Raw genomic sequence first — 17,450 nt, forward strand, 5'->3', positions numbered from 1 at the left:
ATGTTCATAAGCAGTATTAGTTATAACAGCCAGAAAGTAGAAACAACCCAATGATGAATGGATAAACAAAATGTGATATAACCACACAATGAAGTATTATCCATATTATTCAAGTACTGAAAGGAATAAAATTTCTGATAAAAACTACAACATGGATGAAACTTGAAAATGTTATGCTAAGTGAAAGAAGCCAGTCACAAAAGATCACATATGTATACTGTATTATTCCATTTATATGTAATTTCCAGAAGAGGCAAATCCATAGAGCCAGAAAGTAGATTAGTAGATGGGATCAGGAGAGAATGGATAGATGCTAATGGGAATGGGGGGCTTCTTTTTGGGGTGATGAAAATGTTCTAGAAATAGTGATGTTTGCACAACCTTGTGAATATACTAAAAACCACTGAATTGCATACTTTAAAAGGATGAATTTTATGGTATATAAATTATATATCTATTTTTAAAAGACAAAGCTCTCCACTTAAAAGCTTTTGCACAGCAAAGGAAACCATAAACAAGACGAAAAGACAACCCTCAGAATGGGAGAAAATATTTGCAAACGAATCAACAAAGGATTAATCTCCAAAATATACAAGCAGCTCATACAGCTCAATATCAAAAAAACAAACAACCCAATCAAAAAATGGGCAGAAGACCTAAATAGACATTTCTCCAAAGAAGACACACAGATGGCCAAGAAACACATGAAAAGATGCTCAACATCACTAATTATTAGAGAAATGCAAATCAAAACTACAATGAGGTATCACCTCACAACGGTCAGAATGGCCATCATCAAAAATCTACAAACAAATGCTGGAGAGGGTGTGGAGAAAAGGGAACCCTCATACACTGTTGGTGGGAATGTAAATTGATACGACCACTATGGAAAACAGTATGGAGGGTCCTTAAAAAACTAAAAACAGAACATATGACCCAACAATCCCGCTACTGGGCATATACCCAGAGAAAAAAAACACACGCACCCCAGATGTTCAGAGCAGCACTATTTACAACAGCCAGGACATGGAAGCAACCTAAATGTCCATCAACAGAGGAATGGATAAAGAAGATGTGGTACATATATACAATGGAATATTACTCAGCCATAGAAAGGAACGAAACTGGGTCATTTGTAGAGACCTGGATGGACCTAGAGAGTGTCATACAGAGTAAAGTAAGTCAGAAAGAGAAAAGCAAATATCATATAATAACGCATGTATGTAGAATCTAGAAAAATGGTACAGATGAACCTGTTTGCAAAGCAGAAACAGAGACACAGACAAAGAGAACAAATGTATGGGGAACAAACGTATGGATACCAAGGGGGAAAGGGGTGGGGAGGGAGGAATTGGGAGACTGGGATTGACACATATACATTACAGATACTATGTATAAAATAGACATCTAATGGGAACATACTGTATAGCACAGGGAACTCTACCTAATGTCCTGTGGTAACCTAAATGGGAGGGAAGTCCAAAAGGGAGGGGATATCTGTATGTGTATGGCTGATTCATTTTGTTGTGCAGTGGAGGCTAACACAACATTGTCAAGCAACCATACTCCAATAAAAATTAATTAAAAAACAAAAACGAAAAAACCCCACAAGCTCTCCATATTTCTAATGTGCAGCCAGGATGTTAAGCCACCACTCTGGAACAGCGGCCCTCAAAGTGTGGTGTCTGGACCAGCAGCATCAGCATCACCGGAGAACTTGTCACAAATGCAAATTCCAAGGTCATCCCAGACCTAGTGAATCAGAAATGTTTAAACAAGGCTTGATGAACAATAAAATTTGAGAATTGCTGCCCTCAAAGAAACTTAGATGAAAACTTTGACCCAACTGATTCAAATGGAAAGGTGAGAAAGCTGCAAAAAGCATAATTTTGCTTTATTATTTTACTGTATGACTGTGTAACAGTCATACAAAGTTCCAAAAAACACTGGAAGTGGGAAAAAATAACACCACCACCTACAGTTCCACCACCCCAAAATAACTACTGTTAATAGTTTAGTGAATAGCCTTCCAGTGTTTTCACTTGTTTTGCATCATTGTAATCCACAAGAAATGACTATATTGTACTTTTATCACAGAACATTAACATATAAACTATTATGGAAAAGCAAGGTAGCATAATAATTAGCACCTCAATTACACTATTCAGCTGAGAAGTTGGGTATATTATGGGAATATGAAAGAAAATTCTTTAGGGGCCAAAATGTTTTTGGCTCCAAGCTTTTTTGGTATAATTGCCTTCTAAAATGCAATACTTCTCTTCCTTGGCAAATACAGTACAATAAACATGATTTAACTGTTTCTGATTCAACATCAGTTATTTTAGCCACATGATGGGTAATGGGAGGAATTAGTATGAACTATTCTAACTCCAGGACATACCTAGGAACTTACTTTCCTAAATAAATTCATTGTATCATCATCCTTCTTGTCCTTGGCCTCTTTCTCAAAAGTGGCAGCATTGACATATCTGCATGGCTTCTGGGCAGCATAGTATGGCCACATTCCAAAAATAATTTCTGAACCCAACGACAATACAATCTTTCAGGTTGTTTCCTTGTCATTTGTTTTAAAATCATCTGCATTGTTTTTAATCACTGATTCGCTGTCTTGGCGGCGGGGGGCAAGACGACTTTACACCCAAGCCTTACACAGAGTGAACCCTCAATGTTTCTTGATTTTCCCCAGGTTGTTCTATGGTAGCTTGAATGATTAAGAGACAACCACTGATTCACTGATGTTAGCATGCATTATATCAAGCACCAAAAAAAAAAAAAACAGAAAAGAAAAAAGAGGGACTTCCCTGGTGGTCCAGTGGGTAAAACTCCATGCTCCCAATGCAGGGGGCCCAGGTTCAATCCCTGGTCGGGGAACTAGATCCTGCATGCATGCCACAACTAAGAGTAATAAATCGCCAACTGAATGTTCCCATCTCAAATTCTCCTATCCCTAACTTTAGTTTGACTTGGCTCTTCCACAACCATGTTCAGCTGCATTTATCCCCACCTATCTTCTCGCGAGAATCAAGTGAAGTCTCAGAGTCACTAGAACAGGATAGACGTAATGCCAATAGTCTTAGTCTGTGATGAAGACTGCGACATATTTTTGTAAATTTTTTGCCTTCACACCCTCACTCCCATTCTGCCACCACCCTCCAGCTCCACATCCATCAGAGCAAGATTAACTTCTTGCTAGTTGCTCCGTCCCAAGCCTTCATAGGGAAGGGGATAAGCAAGGAAGTCGCCTTCTCCCTTTGGGTTATTTATTTCCTCTTCCTGAGACCCAGTCAGAAAGGGGAAGGTGAGGCTTCCCTGGTGGCGCAGTGGTTGAGAATCCCCCTGCCAATGCAGGGGACACGGGTCCAAGCCCTGGTCCAGGAAGATCCCACACGCTGCGGAGCAACTAAGCCTGTGCTCCCCAACTACTGAGCCTGCGCTCTAGAGCCCATGATCCACAACTACTGAAGCCTGCATGCCTAGAGACTGTGCTCCGCAATGAGAAGCCACAGCAATGAGAAGCCCGCGCACTGCAACCAAGAGTAGCCCCCGCTAGCCGCAACTAGAGAAAGCCCGTGTGCAGCAGTGAAGACCCAACACAGCCAAAAATAAATAAATAAATTTATTATAAAAAAAAAGAAAGAAAGAAAGGGGAAGGTGTCGAGCTATAGGCTAATCTACCTTACCAATCTTGGGGATACAAGTTCAATAAGCCAAGTCTTTCTTTTAGTCAAGTCATATTGACCAGAACCAGTTACAAAGATCAAGAATCAAAGATTTTCAGGATTTCCCTGGTGGTCCAGTGATTAAGAATCCGCTTTCCAATGCAGGGGACATGGGTTTGATCCCTGGTCGGGGAACTAAGATCCCACATGCTGCAGGGCAACTAAGCCTGCACCACAACTACTGAGCCCAGGCGTGCCTCAATTGCAGAGCCCACGCACTCTGGAACCCACACACCACAACTACAGCGCCCACGCGCCGCAATGAAAGACCCCGCGTGCTGCAACAAAGACCCGACACGGCCAAAAATAAAATTTAAAAAAAATTAAATAATCAAAGATTTTTGATTCTTGATACTCTAAGCTAAAACATTATCTTAAACTGTAATATCAGTTTAATTCTTGCTTCTTATTTTCAAGCACAGAAAAGCCATAACAATACTCAACACAGGAAAATCTCCAAACTCCCCAAGATGTGAAAAGAACTTCAGGAAATAGCCCTATTCAACAACACTCAAAATGTTACCTAGTTCAACTCCTAATCACTTAAAAGTTTTAATCCATTATCTCACATTAATTTATTGTTTTGGTTTTGGGGCAAAGCGGCATCTCTGCTAACCCCTCTCACATAGTAATCACTTTTACTGCCAAAAGTGATTAAATCCCAACTATACTTTCACAACAGACAAAACTTTACAAATCTTCAATTCTTTTTATTTTTTTAATTGAAGCTTAGTTGATTTACAATATTACATTACAAATCTTCAATTCTTACTGAAGACATAAAATATTTCAAGTACTCGCATTTTTCACATCTCTGCACAAATCATTTAAACATTTGGCACTCAATTGTTACAAATACACAAATATTTCACAATTGATGTAAAAGGTTCAGTATATCCATTACTAAGCTATTTGAAAACAGCTATATCATAAGCCAAAAATATAAACACTGATTTTTTAAGTACTTCACACCCACAGCTTTTCATTACAGTTCTTCAGCTTTCCTCATATATTCAAGATATAAAGTCTTGAATTGCTTGGCTTTTTTTTTTTTTTTTACAGCGTATTTGTTTTATTCTAATGGCATCCTTATTATTGTTTCACTCATGCCAAAAGCAACTTTTTAAAAAATGTCAGTTACCTGAAGAATGTATCCATCAAAACACAGTCACACAATCCATTTAAATGTTACCACACCTGTCACTTATGCACCAGGCTCAGTTTTCATTCAAACCAAATACAAAATTCCTTAATAAGGAACTCTCCTACGACTACATTGAGAAAATATTCCATACCCTTTTCCTTCTCACAAGGATGTGCATCAAAACCTGTTCAACTATTCTATACATCCAGATTAATTTCAAAAACAATGGCTTAGAAAAATTACCTTCCATGTACTCTTGGAAACTGCATGTAATTGTAAGCAATGACTACATAAACTATATTTCTCAAAAAGAATACACTCACTGCCTCCATTTCCTCACTAAACAACTCCTTAACTTTCAGTCTGCTTTCCACCACCCTACCACTGCAACAGAAGGAAAGATACTATTTCCCCAGGTCACCACTGACCTCCACATAATTGCCGAATCTTTCTTGTTCTCATTCTTTCACCTGTCTCTGGCATACAACACATTGTATAACTTTTTCCCTTGGTTTTTAAGACACTACACCATCTTAGTTCTTTTGTTCTCAAATCCTAAGCGGCATCCCATCTTTCTCCCACCCCTGAAACAACAAAATTGTTCAATTCTTAAGCACGTTCTCTCTTCTCACAGAAATTTTATGCCCTACTGGCATCAATAATTACCTCCAACTTCAAAGCAAAAGCTAAAGACTATGTCTCTCCAGAGATTCAGCCTCCAGGTAACTGCCTATTAGATCGCTACACCTATAATGGAATTCATCCAAAACTGCCTCATTTGAAGATTTCCAAAATTTTCCAAGTAACCAACAGCATTTTTCAAGTGTTCCAGAGCTCAAAACCTTTAAGCCATTCTTTTAGTGCATCATTTCTTCCTATACCCATATTCAAGTAATAAAGGATTTAAGGCCTTAAATCTATGCCTTCCTTTACATTCTCTCTGCCATCAACTTTCTACAGGTACCTGAATTAAGGGTCACTGTACTTAAAGCCTCAAAGGTTCTAAGAATTTCTAAGGTATCTGTATCAACCAGAATATCAATAATTGCCTCTTCTCTACTTCACTGAAATGTCACACCCTTATTTATCTGTCTGAACTATCTTAATTATGAAACTGATGTCAAAGTGGAATGTTTAATCTTTTAGAATACTGCTTACTGCTAACTGTTAAACTCCATCAACTTCTGTTCACAAACCACCAACCATCACAAATAAATACAAGGTCTTTATTCCTTTCTGATCCCTACACTTGTCATTCTCCCAAATTGCACCTGTTTTTTTGTTTTGTTTTGTTTTTTGCCTCCAACCTCCACAGACATGTTTTCTCAACAGCATACTGAACATAACACCCATTTTCTCATTTTCTGTCCTTCCATGTAAACAGCAATTACTCTTTATTTGACATCCATAATAACTCCATGGTGTTTTAGGGTCACTTAACGATATACTAAACAGCCCTACTTAATAGCAGCTTGAGTTCTTAAGTGTAATTTTATAGGCTTCCTGTCACTCTTCTTAGGGTGTGCTGGTGTGCTATCAATTGCCACTTCTCAGTGTTGTGTGCCTGACCTTCCTCACAGGATGCACCTAAATTGGCAGAGGGCTTAGAGGCCAGCTCACCACGCTGATTAGAACAGCGAGTAAAATCAGAATGAAAAACTAAAGCAAAGGGAGGTGTGCTGTTTTTGTTTCTTAAACCACAGAAATCAAGTCCAACCAAACCAGTGACTAAACCCTAACATATAAAACAGATAAAAATGAAACTAAGTCCAGTGGAACCAGGCACAGGAGTTCAACGGCCCCACTTGCATATCCATCCCTCATTCCCCATCCAGTACAAAACCCCAGCCTTATGTACCACAAATGTGGACACTATTTGACTTACCAGCTAGCACTTGGCTGTATTCACAATAGCAGTACTTCACATAAGTAAAGTAGTACAGTATTGTGATTAGGAGCACAGGCTTGGAAGTCGCAAAAATTACTAGATTAAGCAACCTTGACCACTTTACTCTTTCTCAAGTCTGTGAGGAGCACCAAAGAAGATAATGTACCTCAGATGCTTAGCCTAGATCCTAATCGCTACCATAAATGGTAGCAACTATCGGATTAATGTACACTGACCACTTTTCTGTTGATTCTATTTCAAAATACTGTCAATTTATTCAAACAATTCAAATAACTTTACTGTGGTATAATGAGTAGTTCACCATTCTTAAGTGTACAATTCAATGATTTGTAGAATTTACGAAGCTGTACAACTATCACCATGGCCAACTCTCACTCCAACACCCATTTTCTCATTTTCTGTCCTTCAATGTAAACAGCAATTACTCTTTACTTGACATCCATAATAACTCCATGGTGTTTTAGGGTCACTTAACGATATACTAAACAGCCCTACTTAATAGCAGCTTGAGTTCTTAGTGTAATTTTATAGGCTTCCTGGTCATTTCTTTGTCCCACAGATGGCTAGACCGTCAGAGTATATAAATTGGTTCATGGTAAGCTAGCTACATCCCATTACAGCTAGGATCTTTTGATAAAGTGAGATAAGCATTAGAACAATTAAACAGCTCAAACTGCCTTTAAAAAAATGAAAGTTCTTCTCTGATAATAAAATAGTAAATGGTCTACTTTAGCTAACAAGGATTTTATTCCTGTTACCAACACCTGGATTGTTCTGTAATATACAAGGGTATTTTTTCCACCATTACCTTAGCACACCCAGTCACAAGGAATTAAAAAGGTACTAAATAGGGACTTCCCTGGTGGCATAGTGGTCAGGAATCTGCCTGCCAATGCAGGGAATGTGGGTTCGAGCCCTGGTCCGGGAAGATCCCACATGCCGCGGAACAACTAAGCCCATGTGCCACAACTACTGAGCCTGCGCTTTAGAGCCCGCGAGCCACAACTACTGAAGCCTACACACCTAGAGCCCCGTGCTCTACAACAAGAGAAGCCACCGCAATGAGAAGCCTGCGCACCACAACGAAGAGTAGCCCCAGCTCGCCACAACTAGAGAAAGCCCGCGTGCAGCAACGAAGACCCAACGCAGCCAAAAATAAATATATAAATTTATTTTTTTTTAAAAAACGTACTAAATAAACTAAGGATTTTTTTAAGAAGCCATCTGATCTTCAGCAATTCAAAGAAGTATTTCACCAAGTAACTGATATTATACCAGGAAATTTCTCATCAAAATAAAATGAGATCTTGATTGGAGGGGAAAAATTGAGACATTAAGTTACAATAAAAAACTGCCCCAAAGAAAATGTTTAATGTGACTAAATTACATTAAGAATAACTTTGTTTCTCTTTTACTAGTTGCTACAAATAAACCACCAAGTCAAGGCCAAACAAAAGATAACAATAATATGGTAATCCAAATAACAGCAAATTCCAATAAAACTTAATTTTGAACATTCAAAATGTTTTAACATTCCAAGTGTTTTAACAAAAGAAACAATTATAACTTCAGGAATATGCCCATAATTGATCCTACAGGAATAACCCAGGAAAAGTAAGGCTCAGACTCCCAATACCTCAAGGAAGACTTGCCCAGTACCTGGAATCAACTGGCAGTGCTTTCCTCTGTCACTCCCAACAGCATCCTCATTCCTAACTGCACTGTCTTCCCACTAGAATTAAGCACCTAGAGAACAGGGACAGTGCATTATTCATCTGTATCCCTAGCACCTAACAGTTGCTAACAAGTAGCAACAATAAATCTTTGTTCAAGTAAACACCTGTATAGTAGCATATATCATTAACAACAACAAAAAACTGTCATTCAGGCCTAATTTGGATTAACCTACATTCTGAGCATTTCAGAGAAATAAAATATCATGAGAATATACTATCTAAAAAAGTTTTTATAAATGTAATAGCTTAGCTTCATTCCCACATCAAAAAGGAACTTTCATCAGTGTTTCAAAACTTGGGGTGGGCAAAGGAGTAATAGGACACTTTCAGTCTTCCAATGGCCCAAGAAAATTACACTTATCCTACAATAAAGTGCAATTTACTTAACATTTGCAAGAATCATCTTAACTAAGTAACAGCAGTAGTTACCTCTTGCTTATCAGATCATCTGACTGGCAGTTACATCTGATAAATAATTGAGAAAATAATCAGTTAAGAAATGGATTATCAGGACTTCCCTGGTGGTCCAGTGGGTAAGACTCTGTGCTCCCAATACAGGGGGCCTGGGTTCAATCCCTGGTCAGGGAACTAGATCCCGCATGCATGCTGCAACGAAGATCCCGCAGCTAAGACCTGGTGCAGCCAAAATAAATAAGTACTAAAAATACTAGCCTAAGCTTTAAAAAAAAAAAAAAGAAAGAAATGGATTATCATTCAGTAGTGTACTTCAGGGACAATACCTAAATAGGGTAAATCAGAAACCCTGATTGAACAGGGAGTTATAAAAGACATTTTCTGAACAACTGGGAAAATCTGAATGTGGATTTATATCAGATTTTTACTGACATTATACATTATATTTTAAATAATTATTCACTTTCCTAGGTGTAATAATGTTATTGTGGCTGTTTGTAAGAGAAGCTTTTTGTTGTAAAGAGACACTTGCGAAGGAAATATTTAGGCATAAATGTCAAGATGTTTGCATTTTACTTTCAAATCATTTAGCCACAGAAGATAATGTGTGGAGTATATACAGAAAAAAGTCAATGTAGGGCTTCCCTGGTGGCGCAGTGGTTGAGAGTCCGCCTGCCGATGCAGGGGACACAGGTTCGTGCCCCGGTCCGGGAAGATCCCACATGCCGCGGAGCGGCTGGGCCCGTGAGCCACAGCCGCTAAGCCCGCGCGTCTGGAGCCTGTGCTCCGTAACGAGAGAGACCACAACAGTGAGAGGCCCGCGTACAGCAAAAAAAAAAAAAAAAAAAAAAAAAAGTCAATGTGGCAAAATATTAAGTAGTAACTCTACTTAAAAGGTACACATTATACTCTTTCAGATTTTATAGATTTGAAAAAACTTTTTAATTGGAGGAAAGCAAACAGAAAAAAGAATTAAAACTGCAAAAGGACAGAGAAACAATAAACACCAGGCAAGCATAAGACCGTATGGCAGGACTTCCCTGGTGGCGCAGTGGTTAAGAATCCACCTGCCAGTGCAGGGGACACAGGTTCAATCCCTGCTCCAGGAAGATCCCACATGCTGGGCAGCAACTAAGCCCCTGTGCCACAACTACTGAGCCTGTGCTCTAGAGACCGTGAACCACAACTACGGAGCCCACGTGCCACAATTACTGAAGCCCACACACCTAGAGCCTGTGCTCCGCAACAAGAGAAACCACCGCAATGAGAAGCCCGCACACTGCAATGAGGAGTAACCCCTGGCTCACCGCAACTAGAGAAAGCCCGCATGCAGCAACAAAGACCCAATGCAGCCAAAAATCAATAATTTTTTTTAAAAAAGGTATGGCAGAAATATATCCAAAACATCCATAATTACCATAAACATGAATGGTCTCCATGCTCCAGTTAAAAGAGCAGTTGGCAGCCTGTATTAAAAAGCAAAATCCAGCTGTGTGGTGTTCATAAAAGATCTACCTAAAACATCCCACTAGAATTGGCTAAAACTAAAAATTAAATCACTACCAAATGTTAGCAAGGATGTGGAGCTCTTACCCATTCGGTCTTGAGAATTAAGTTCTAATGTCTATAGTATCCATTGTATGTACGAATTAAATTCTTCTGTAGGTGTCTAGAATGATACTAGCTATGGAACATCCTCAAGAGAATTGAGAAAATAGTCACTCAACTTTCTGTGTTCTGTGGTTCAAATGTGGTGCCTAATTAAGAACGACTGTACAATACTATGGAAATTAGTTTGGGATTACCTAGTGAAGTTACACACACCCCACACACAACCCAAAAATTCCACTCTCAGTTATACATAGTCTCAGCAAATTAGTTTACTGTACTTGTTTTGAGGTGGGGTGCAAATGTTCACAAGGGGAACGAGTATAATTTGTAATTGCAAAAAAACTGGAAATGAAATGAACATCCATCACAATAGAATAAGATGTGGCATATCCTTACAATGGAATACCACACTACTGAAAATGATGGAGAGTTGTAAGAATCAATGTGGATGAATATGAAACATATAAAAGAAGTATCAGAAAATCATACAATCCCATTTAGATCGAGATTGAAAACAGGAAATACTAAACTATATAGTTTATGGATACATACCAAGTAAACATTATTTTAAAAAATAATAAGGTCAAAATATAGGGTAATGATAACCCCTGGGAAAGAGAAAAAGTAACATCTAGGAGATGGGGATTTTAGGTAGCATTAATGTTCCATTTCTTGGTTGGTCATTTAACTAGTTTTTGAAAACTACACGTGTTTTTCTACCTCATATACCTCCTTTGGTGTGTATTCTATATTTTTCAATAAAAAATCAGTAAGTATGCAAAGTACAATCTCATTTTTTAAAAGGTATATACTTCACGTAGGGAAAAAAGGATTTATACTAAAATGTTAAAACCATTTTAAGTCTTTTTTTTTCAAATTGTCTAAAATGTATTTTCTTATGTAAAATAGGGCCAGCCAGCCTGACTCAAAAGCCAACTTTAAAATGGAAATTTGGAAATTAACTTGAAAAAAGAGAGGGAGAGGAACTGGTTTGGTATAGAAACAACTTAAAGTGAGGCTTGTCAATCAATCCTAAAGCCAGTCACTTGTTTCCCAGACCCTATTTCAGTTAAACTTGTATTTTTTAAGCCCACTTATTCCCTTGCTTATGATCTGACAGTGACAAACATTATATTATTATCAAATGAAAAATCCCACCCTTCAAAGAGCACACATTCCAGCTGCATAGACATGCACAATACAGGCAGCACTATACACCTTCCCCAAGCCCATGAGATTGCAAAGATATTTCAGGTTTTCATCTGCTCGCTTGGGAAGCAGCATGTTATGGTGGCAAAGAAAGTCAGAAGGAATACAACCTCCTCACTTGAGACTTGAGTGTTTTTGTAGGGGGGTGAAGGAACAGAAGAAGGCAACAAAAAAAAAGAGAGAGAAAGAGAAAACAAGGGAAAGAGGAATAAGAGGAAAACAGAAAGGAGGATGGGAATGGAAAGAATTAAAGAAGGCACAGAGAGAAAGACATTAATAAAGAGAAGCAACTCTGAGCTTCCAAAAGTCTTCACAGGTGTATCTAGGACTGATTTGATGAGAAGATTAAGACAGGTAAAAATTTTTGAGTAAATATTAAAGCACTGAAGTATTTTGGGGGGAATTCCCTGGCAGTCCAGTGGTTAGGATTTCACACTTCCACTGCAGAAGGCACGTGTTCGATCCCCGATCGGGGAACTAAGATCCCACAGGCTGTGACACGGCCAAATAAAGTATTACTGGCTTGTGTATGTACAACATAACTTTAAATGAGTAAGTTCCTATGTGACACCTTACTTAAAAAGTTAATTATAACACAAGAAACAAAGTTACAGCAACAGGTCTAAATCCAAATGAAATTCTCTAGTCTACAAATCCTTGAAAATATTCTCATAATGAAATTTCTGACCTAATCAAATATACGTTCTTTTATTTTTAGAGTTCCAAACGAAGAAAAACAAGCAATACATTCCTAACAATCTTTAAAAGTAGAGCATTGCCTAGTCTAAAATGAAACACCTACTCCTTAGTCCAAGCCCTGTTTCATAAATTAATTCCAAATAGTTAACTGGGTTCCAATTTAATTGAGCTCATAACTCCAGTATGAAAATGAGTTTTCTGAAAATTGAAACTCACTGTAGTACACATGCCATGTCAGCCAGAAATTCACGAACCTGTTCTTCAATACCTAGGCCAAGAATTTTCACAACTAAAATAATGGGACTTCCCTGGTGGTGCAGTGGTTAAGAATCCACCTGCCAATGCAGGGGACACAGGTTCGAGCCCTGGTCCGGGAAGATCCCACATGCCGCGAAGCAACTAAGCCTGTGTGCCACAACTACTGAGCCTGCACTCTAGAGCCCGCGAGCCACAACTAAGCCTGTGTGCCACAACTACTGAGCCTGCACTCTAGAGCCCGCGAGCCACAACTACTGAGCCCACTCGCCTAGAGCCCGTGCTCCGCAACAAGAGAAGCCACCACAATAAGAAGCCTGCTCACCGCAACAAAGAGTAGCCCCTGCTCACAACTAGAGAAAGCCCGCTGCAGCAACGAAGACCCAACGCAGACAAAAATAAATATTTTTTTAAAAAAACTAAAATAACTTCCTTTAAAAAGCACAGGAGGCACATCTTTGAAAGAAACACTGTCAAGAAAACAAACAAACAAAAGGTAGGAGGGGGACTTCCCTGGCGGTCCAGTGGTTAAGACTCTGCGCTTCCACTGCAGGGGGCGCAGGTTTGATCCCTGGTGTGGGAACTAAGATCCCACATGCTGCGCGACATGGCCAAAAAATAAAATAAATTTTAAAAAAAAAGAATAGGAAATTTCAGCATACAAAGTTTGCATTATAATTGTCAAAACAAACCCAACTAATTTGGTCTTTGGACTTAAAAAAGAAGAAGGACTCCATCCCTAAACACTTATTTGATAGTTGGATCAAAAATATTTCAAAACCTACCACAGGCTTCCAAGTGATATTTCCTGTCTTTGCCTTACTTCAAGTTATATCTCCACTCTCCTTTTGGGGGAAAAAAAGAGAATACAGCTGCTTCTAAGCTCTATCAGAGATCCACCATCTCACTAGTCAACACCACCAGTGCCACACTATTTAGCTTTTAAAGGACACTCCATATACTCAAATTAACAACTAAGAGCTAACTGATAATTGCTGACTTACCGGTTGCCTCACAAGATAGATTTGTTTAAAAGCAAAGGAACTTCACAGTCTGTGAATTCATGCAGACCATTTCTTTTGAGCAGGCATTAATCCTTTATAATACACTTACCCCCCCCAAAAAAAGTGTCTTATAACAACAACAACAAAATCTTAACAGTTAAGTTGTCATTAAAAAAAAAAAAGGACTGAGGAATCAACACTTCAAAAGTAAAGGCTTCACTTCAGCCCAGTTCAAACTTTCAAGACTGATTTATACTCTCTATGTGTAGTTTATACTCAAGAGAGTAGAGAGAGCAACCAGTTCCCATCAAAACACAGATACTGAAATAAACCCATTCTCCTCCATGTTCTCCTACCATTTCTCACCAAAAAATAAAAGTCACTCAGGCTAATACCAAGAGACACTCCTGGTGAGCACTGCACAGGCTGCACCAGTTAACGAGGAAAGGGAAGCAGAGGTGTTAACTGTTGTTTCAGCCTGGTTCTAAAGGCAGCTCCATGTGACTACTGCTGGTCCCTCCCACATTTAAAGAGAGAGGCCAGAGGAAACCAGAGCAGCAGGAAATACGCAGGAGGGGCAACTACCACAACCCTTTCCCATGGCCTCATTCCCATGGCACCACTTCCAGTCATATTTCAATCACAACAAAAACCTCCCTTCTCTCAATCGTTTTAATTATCTAAGGTCAGAAACAACAAAGAAGCAGGTGGAGAAAATCAGAGCTGTGGGAAGCAAGAGGACAGGGGCGGGGGAAAAATCTCACCACACATGTGAACTAGCCTTAAGGAGGAAAAACCAGGAGGAACACATTGCAAGCGAGCAGAAACGTAGTGTGGGGAAAACTAATCACTTCTGCCTAATGATAAGTGAAGGCTCCACGATAGCCCTAACCAAGGGGCTCTGCAGGTAGGTAAGAGACACTGGTGCACTGGAAGACCCTACCATCTCCGGAGAGTGGAATTTATTCCCTTTCCTGAGACAGACACCACCCGAGTCACCCAATCCCCAGGATATAGGAGAGCTTAGGTATTATGTTCACCTTCCTTCCACTTTCGTTAGACAAACTGACACTAAAAATTACGAATGTACAATTCATGGTGAAAAGTGAGGAACACACTAACTACTGACATACCCCTTGGTTTAAAAAATTACTATCATAATCGAAGAGAAAATATAAAATAACTGGGTTCACCCAAAAAGTGAATTATATGCCCTTCAAATAAAAGATGATCTTTGGATATCTTATGGAGACCTCAGCTCTCAATTGTTAGGGCACAGAAGAGCAGAAGAAAGTAAGCCTAAATACTGGTGGAGACACCTCGGATACAAGTAGAAACAATATCCAACAGAGATCGAAGTAAACCAGGGCTATGTCAAACAGGAAATAACAGGAATAATGATGGAATCAACTCCTAGAGAGAACAAGGATAAACGAAGACCAGAGTGGTGAGTTTAGTGATGGCACCTGAAATGCCTGGACAACTAATTAGATTGAAAATCCAGGGGAAAAGGTGGGAAAGCAGAGTGGGAAAGCGATTCCACGGCAAAGAAAACTGAGATGCAATGCACCAATTAAAAAATAACATTTTGAATAATGTTATAAAAGAGAGCGCTTTAATTACAAAGCCCCTCTCAAACCTACGCTAAAGAACAACTGTGACACAGCCAGACTACAGAAACTAGGACTGAGGAGGAAAACTGAGTCCCAAGTGTCCGACACCAAAGCCTTCCAGAATGAGGAGAAACAGAACTGAACTTTGCCTCCGGGTAGCCAGGAAAGGCTAGAGAGTGTATAAGTTGGGCTCTGAGATGTCCAGTCCCAGGACTAGAGACAGGCGTGAAAGCGGAAAGGTGGTCAGCGACAGCGTGGCGCGGGAGCGCGAGCGGACAGGCAGGGAGGGACAACGGTGGGAGAGAAAACCACACCCTCCAGGGCAGAAACCCGACGGGGGGGAGGGGTAGGCGCCCCCTGGGGCTGGGTGGAGCCGGGCCGCCAAGGATCCGGGTAGGCAGGAAGGAGCACAGGACAACCCGCGGGGGAGAGGAAGGACAGCACCCAGGCCTGGGCAAACTGAGGACGCACGAAGCCGGCGAGGGAAGCTCGGCCAGACCTCACGGTGGGCGCTGGGGCAGTATGAAGAAGTCTGGAGGAAAGAAGAGCTGAACCCAGGACTACGAAGCGCAAGCTGCAGCGCTCAGCGACCTGGAACGGGAAAGGAGAGAGAGAGAGAGAGGGTGGCAATTACCGCAGCTGCTCTCGCTGGACTCGGGACCCACCGCCGCCGCCGCCGTTCGTTACCTGCCAATGTGCCTCTTACAAAGCGGCGGCGGCGGCAGAGGCGGTCCGGCCTGTCACGTGACCTTCACGTCACGCGCGAAGGAGGGGCCGCTGCACTTAGCTCGCTGCGGCGGCTCATCAGCCCGCCCACAGAGCGCGTCGCTTCCTTTAGCCGCCCCCGACGCCCACCAGGCGAGGCCAACAGCTCTGAGGTGGGGCGGGGAGGTACGCGGATGGAGCCAACAAGGGAGATATAACGGAATTTCTCATGCTTGGAGTTATCAGGGACGTACTACCCACAGCACCCAGGATGCCCACAAGAGCAGCGTTGTCGCTCTGTGATGACCTCTCAAGGCACCGCAGGTCACTCCCCTGCGGCCGCTTTCCCCCCGTCACGTGATATGGTTCAACCACTCAAGACGACCCTAGCCTCCCAAACGTTGTGCGAGGGGGCCACGACTCCCAACCTGCTGCACAGCAAAGGCACCCACCACCACATCCTTTCCCTCCCGGGTTCGTAGATGGTGCGCCTGTGACTTCGGACGGACGGAAGGCCGAGACGGAAAGTGGACAGGGTTAGCATCTGAGACTAATAACCGTGGACACCGCCAGGTGGCTGAGCGTGGTTCCTACTGGGAGATGTAGTCCCGGCGGGGGCGTGGGGTTCCGCTACCACGTTGCCGGGCCCACGCTCCGCTCCGCCCTCCTGCGCGGGAAAATGCCAACGGCCCGCGAAGGTTGCTGCGGGTGCACCTGGCTTCAAGCAGCACCTCCACTGGGCGGGAGGAGTCTCGCAGCGTCGGCCGTGTAGAATGTGGGCTCGAATTCTGCACCCCCAAGCCCCTTATGCCTGAAAACACATTTATTGAAAGCCCACTCGTTGTCGGTCGTTTATACAACCACTGTTATTAAATCATAGAATCAACTCTTTGAGGAAGGGATTGTCCCAGTTTTAAGCGTAGGGAAAGCATTCGGTTTCCTGGCTGAAGAGACCCAAACCAGGTTTTCTATCTCCAAACAATGAATAACCCGCCTTGCAAAATGACCTCACCTGTTCTAACTCCAGGAATTAGGCATAAAAAGATAATAGTTTATAATTGTAGCATAGTATTTTAGAGTTTAAAGTATTTTCTCATTTACTGGCCTATTTGATCCTCAAAGGCAGTATCCGAGACTGGTTAGACACACGGACTTTGGAGTCCACCAGACCTTACCTCAATTCGAGCTTTTCTTTGTGATAACACCACTTCACCTGCTTGTGAAATTAAATGAGATTACGTGAACTACCACCTTGGCACAGAATAAACCTTCAGTAAGTATTAGTAATTATTTTCACACCCTGTATGCATCCTTTGGGCACAACAGGTCTAAGTAAAGGTGAGAAGGGAGTTAGCATATAGTGAGTGATCTTTGTGTAGGGCACTATGCTAATTACTAACTTGCTAGTTTC

The 17,450-nt window shown here is 41.1% G+C and overlaps 1 protein-coding gene across 2 annotated transcripts in view; it reads right to left on the reverse strand.

The window, feature by feature from the left end:
- UBAP2 (ubiquitin associated protein 2) overlaps positions 1 to 16,007 on the reverse strand; it is a gene marked incomplete at its 3' end in the record, with an annotated part of 125,751 nt that extends 109,744 nt beyond the window's left edge. For both annotated transcript variants that reach the window (XM_082842553.1, XM_082842554.1), the window contains exon 1: positions 15,969 to 16,007. The remainder of the gene's footprint in view (positions 1 to 15,968) is intronic.
- Between the last annotated feature and the right edge of the window lie 1,443 nt (positions 16,008 to 17,450).

The sequence above is a fragment of the Leucopleurus acutus genome (genome assembly GCF_964270905.1).
Source record: "Leucopleurus acutus genome assembly, chromosome: 7".
In the NCBI taxonomy this organism is placed as follows: Eukaryota; Metazoa; Chordata; class Mammalia; order Artiodactyla; family Delphinidae; genus Leucopleurus; species Leucopleurus acutus.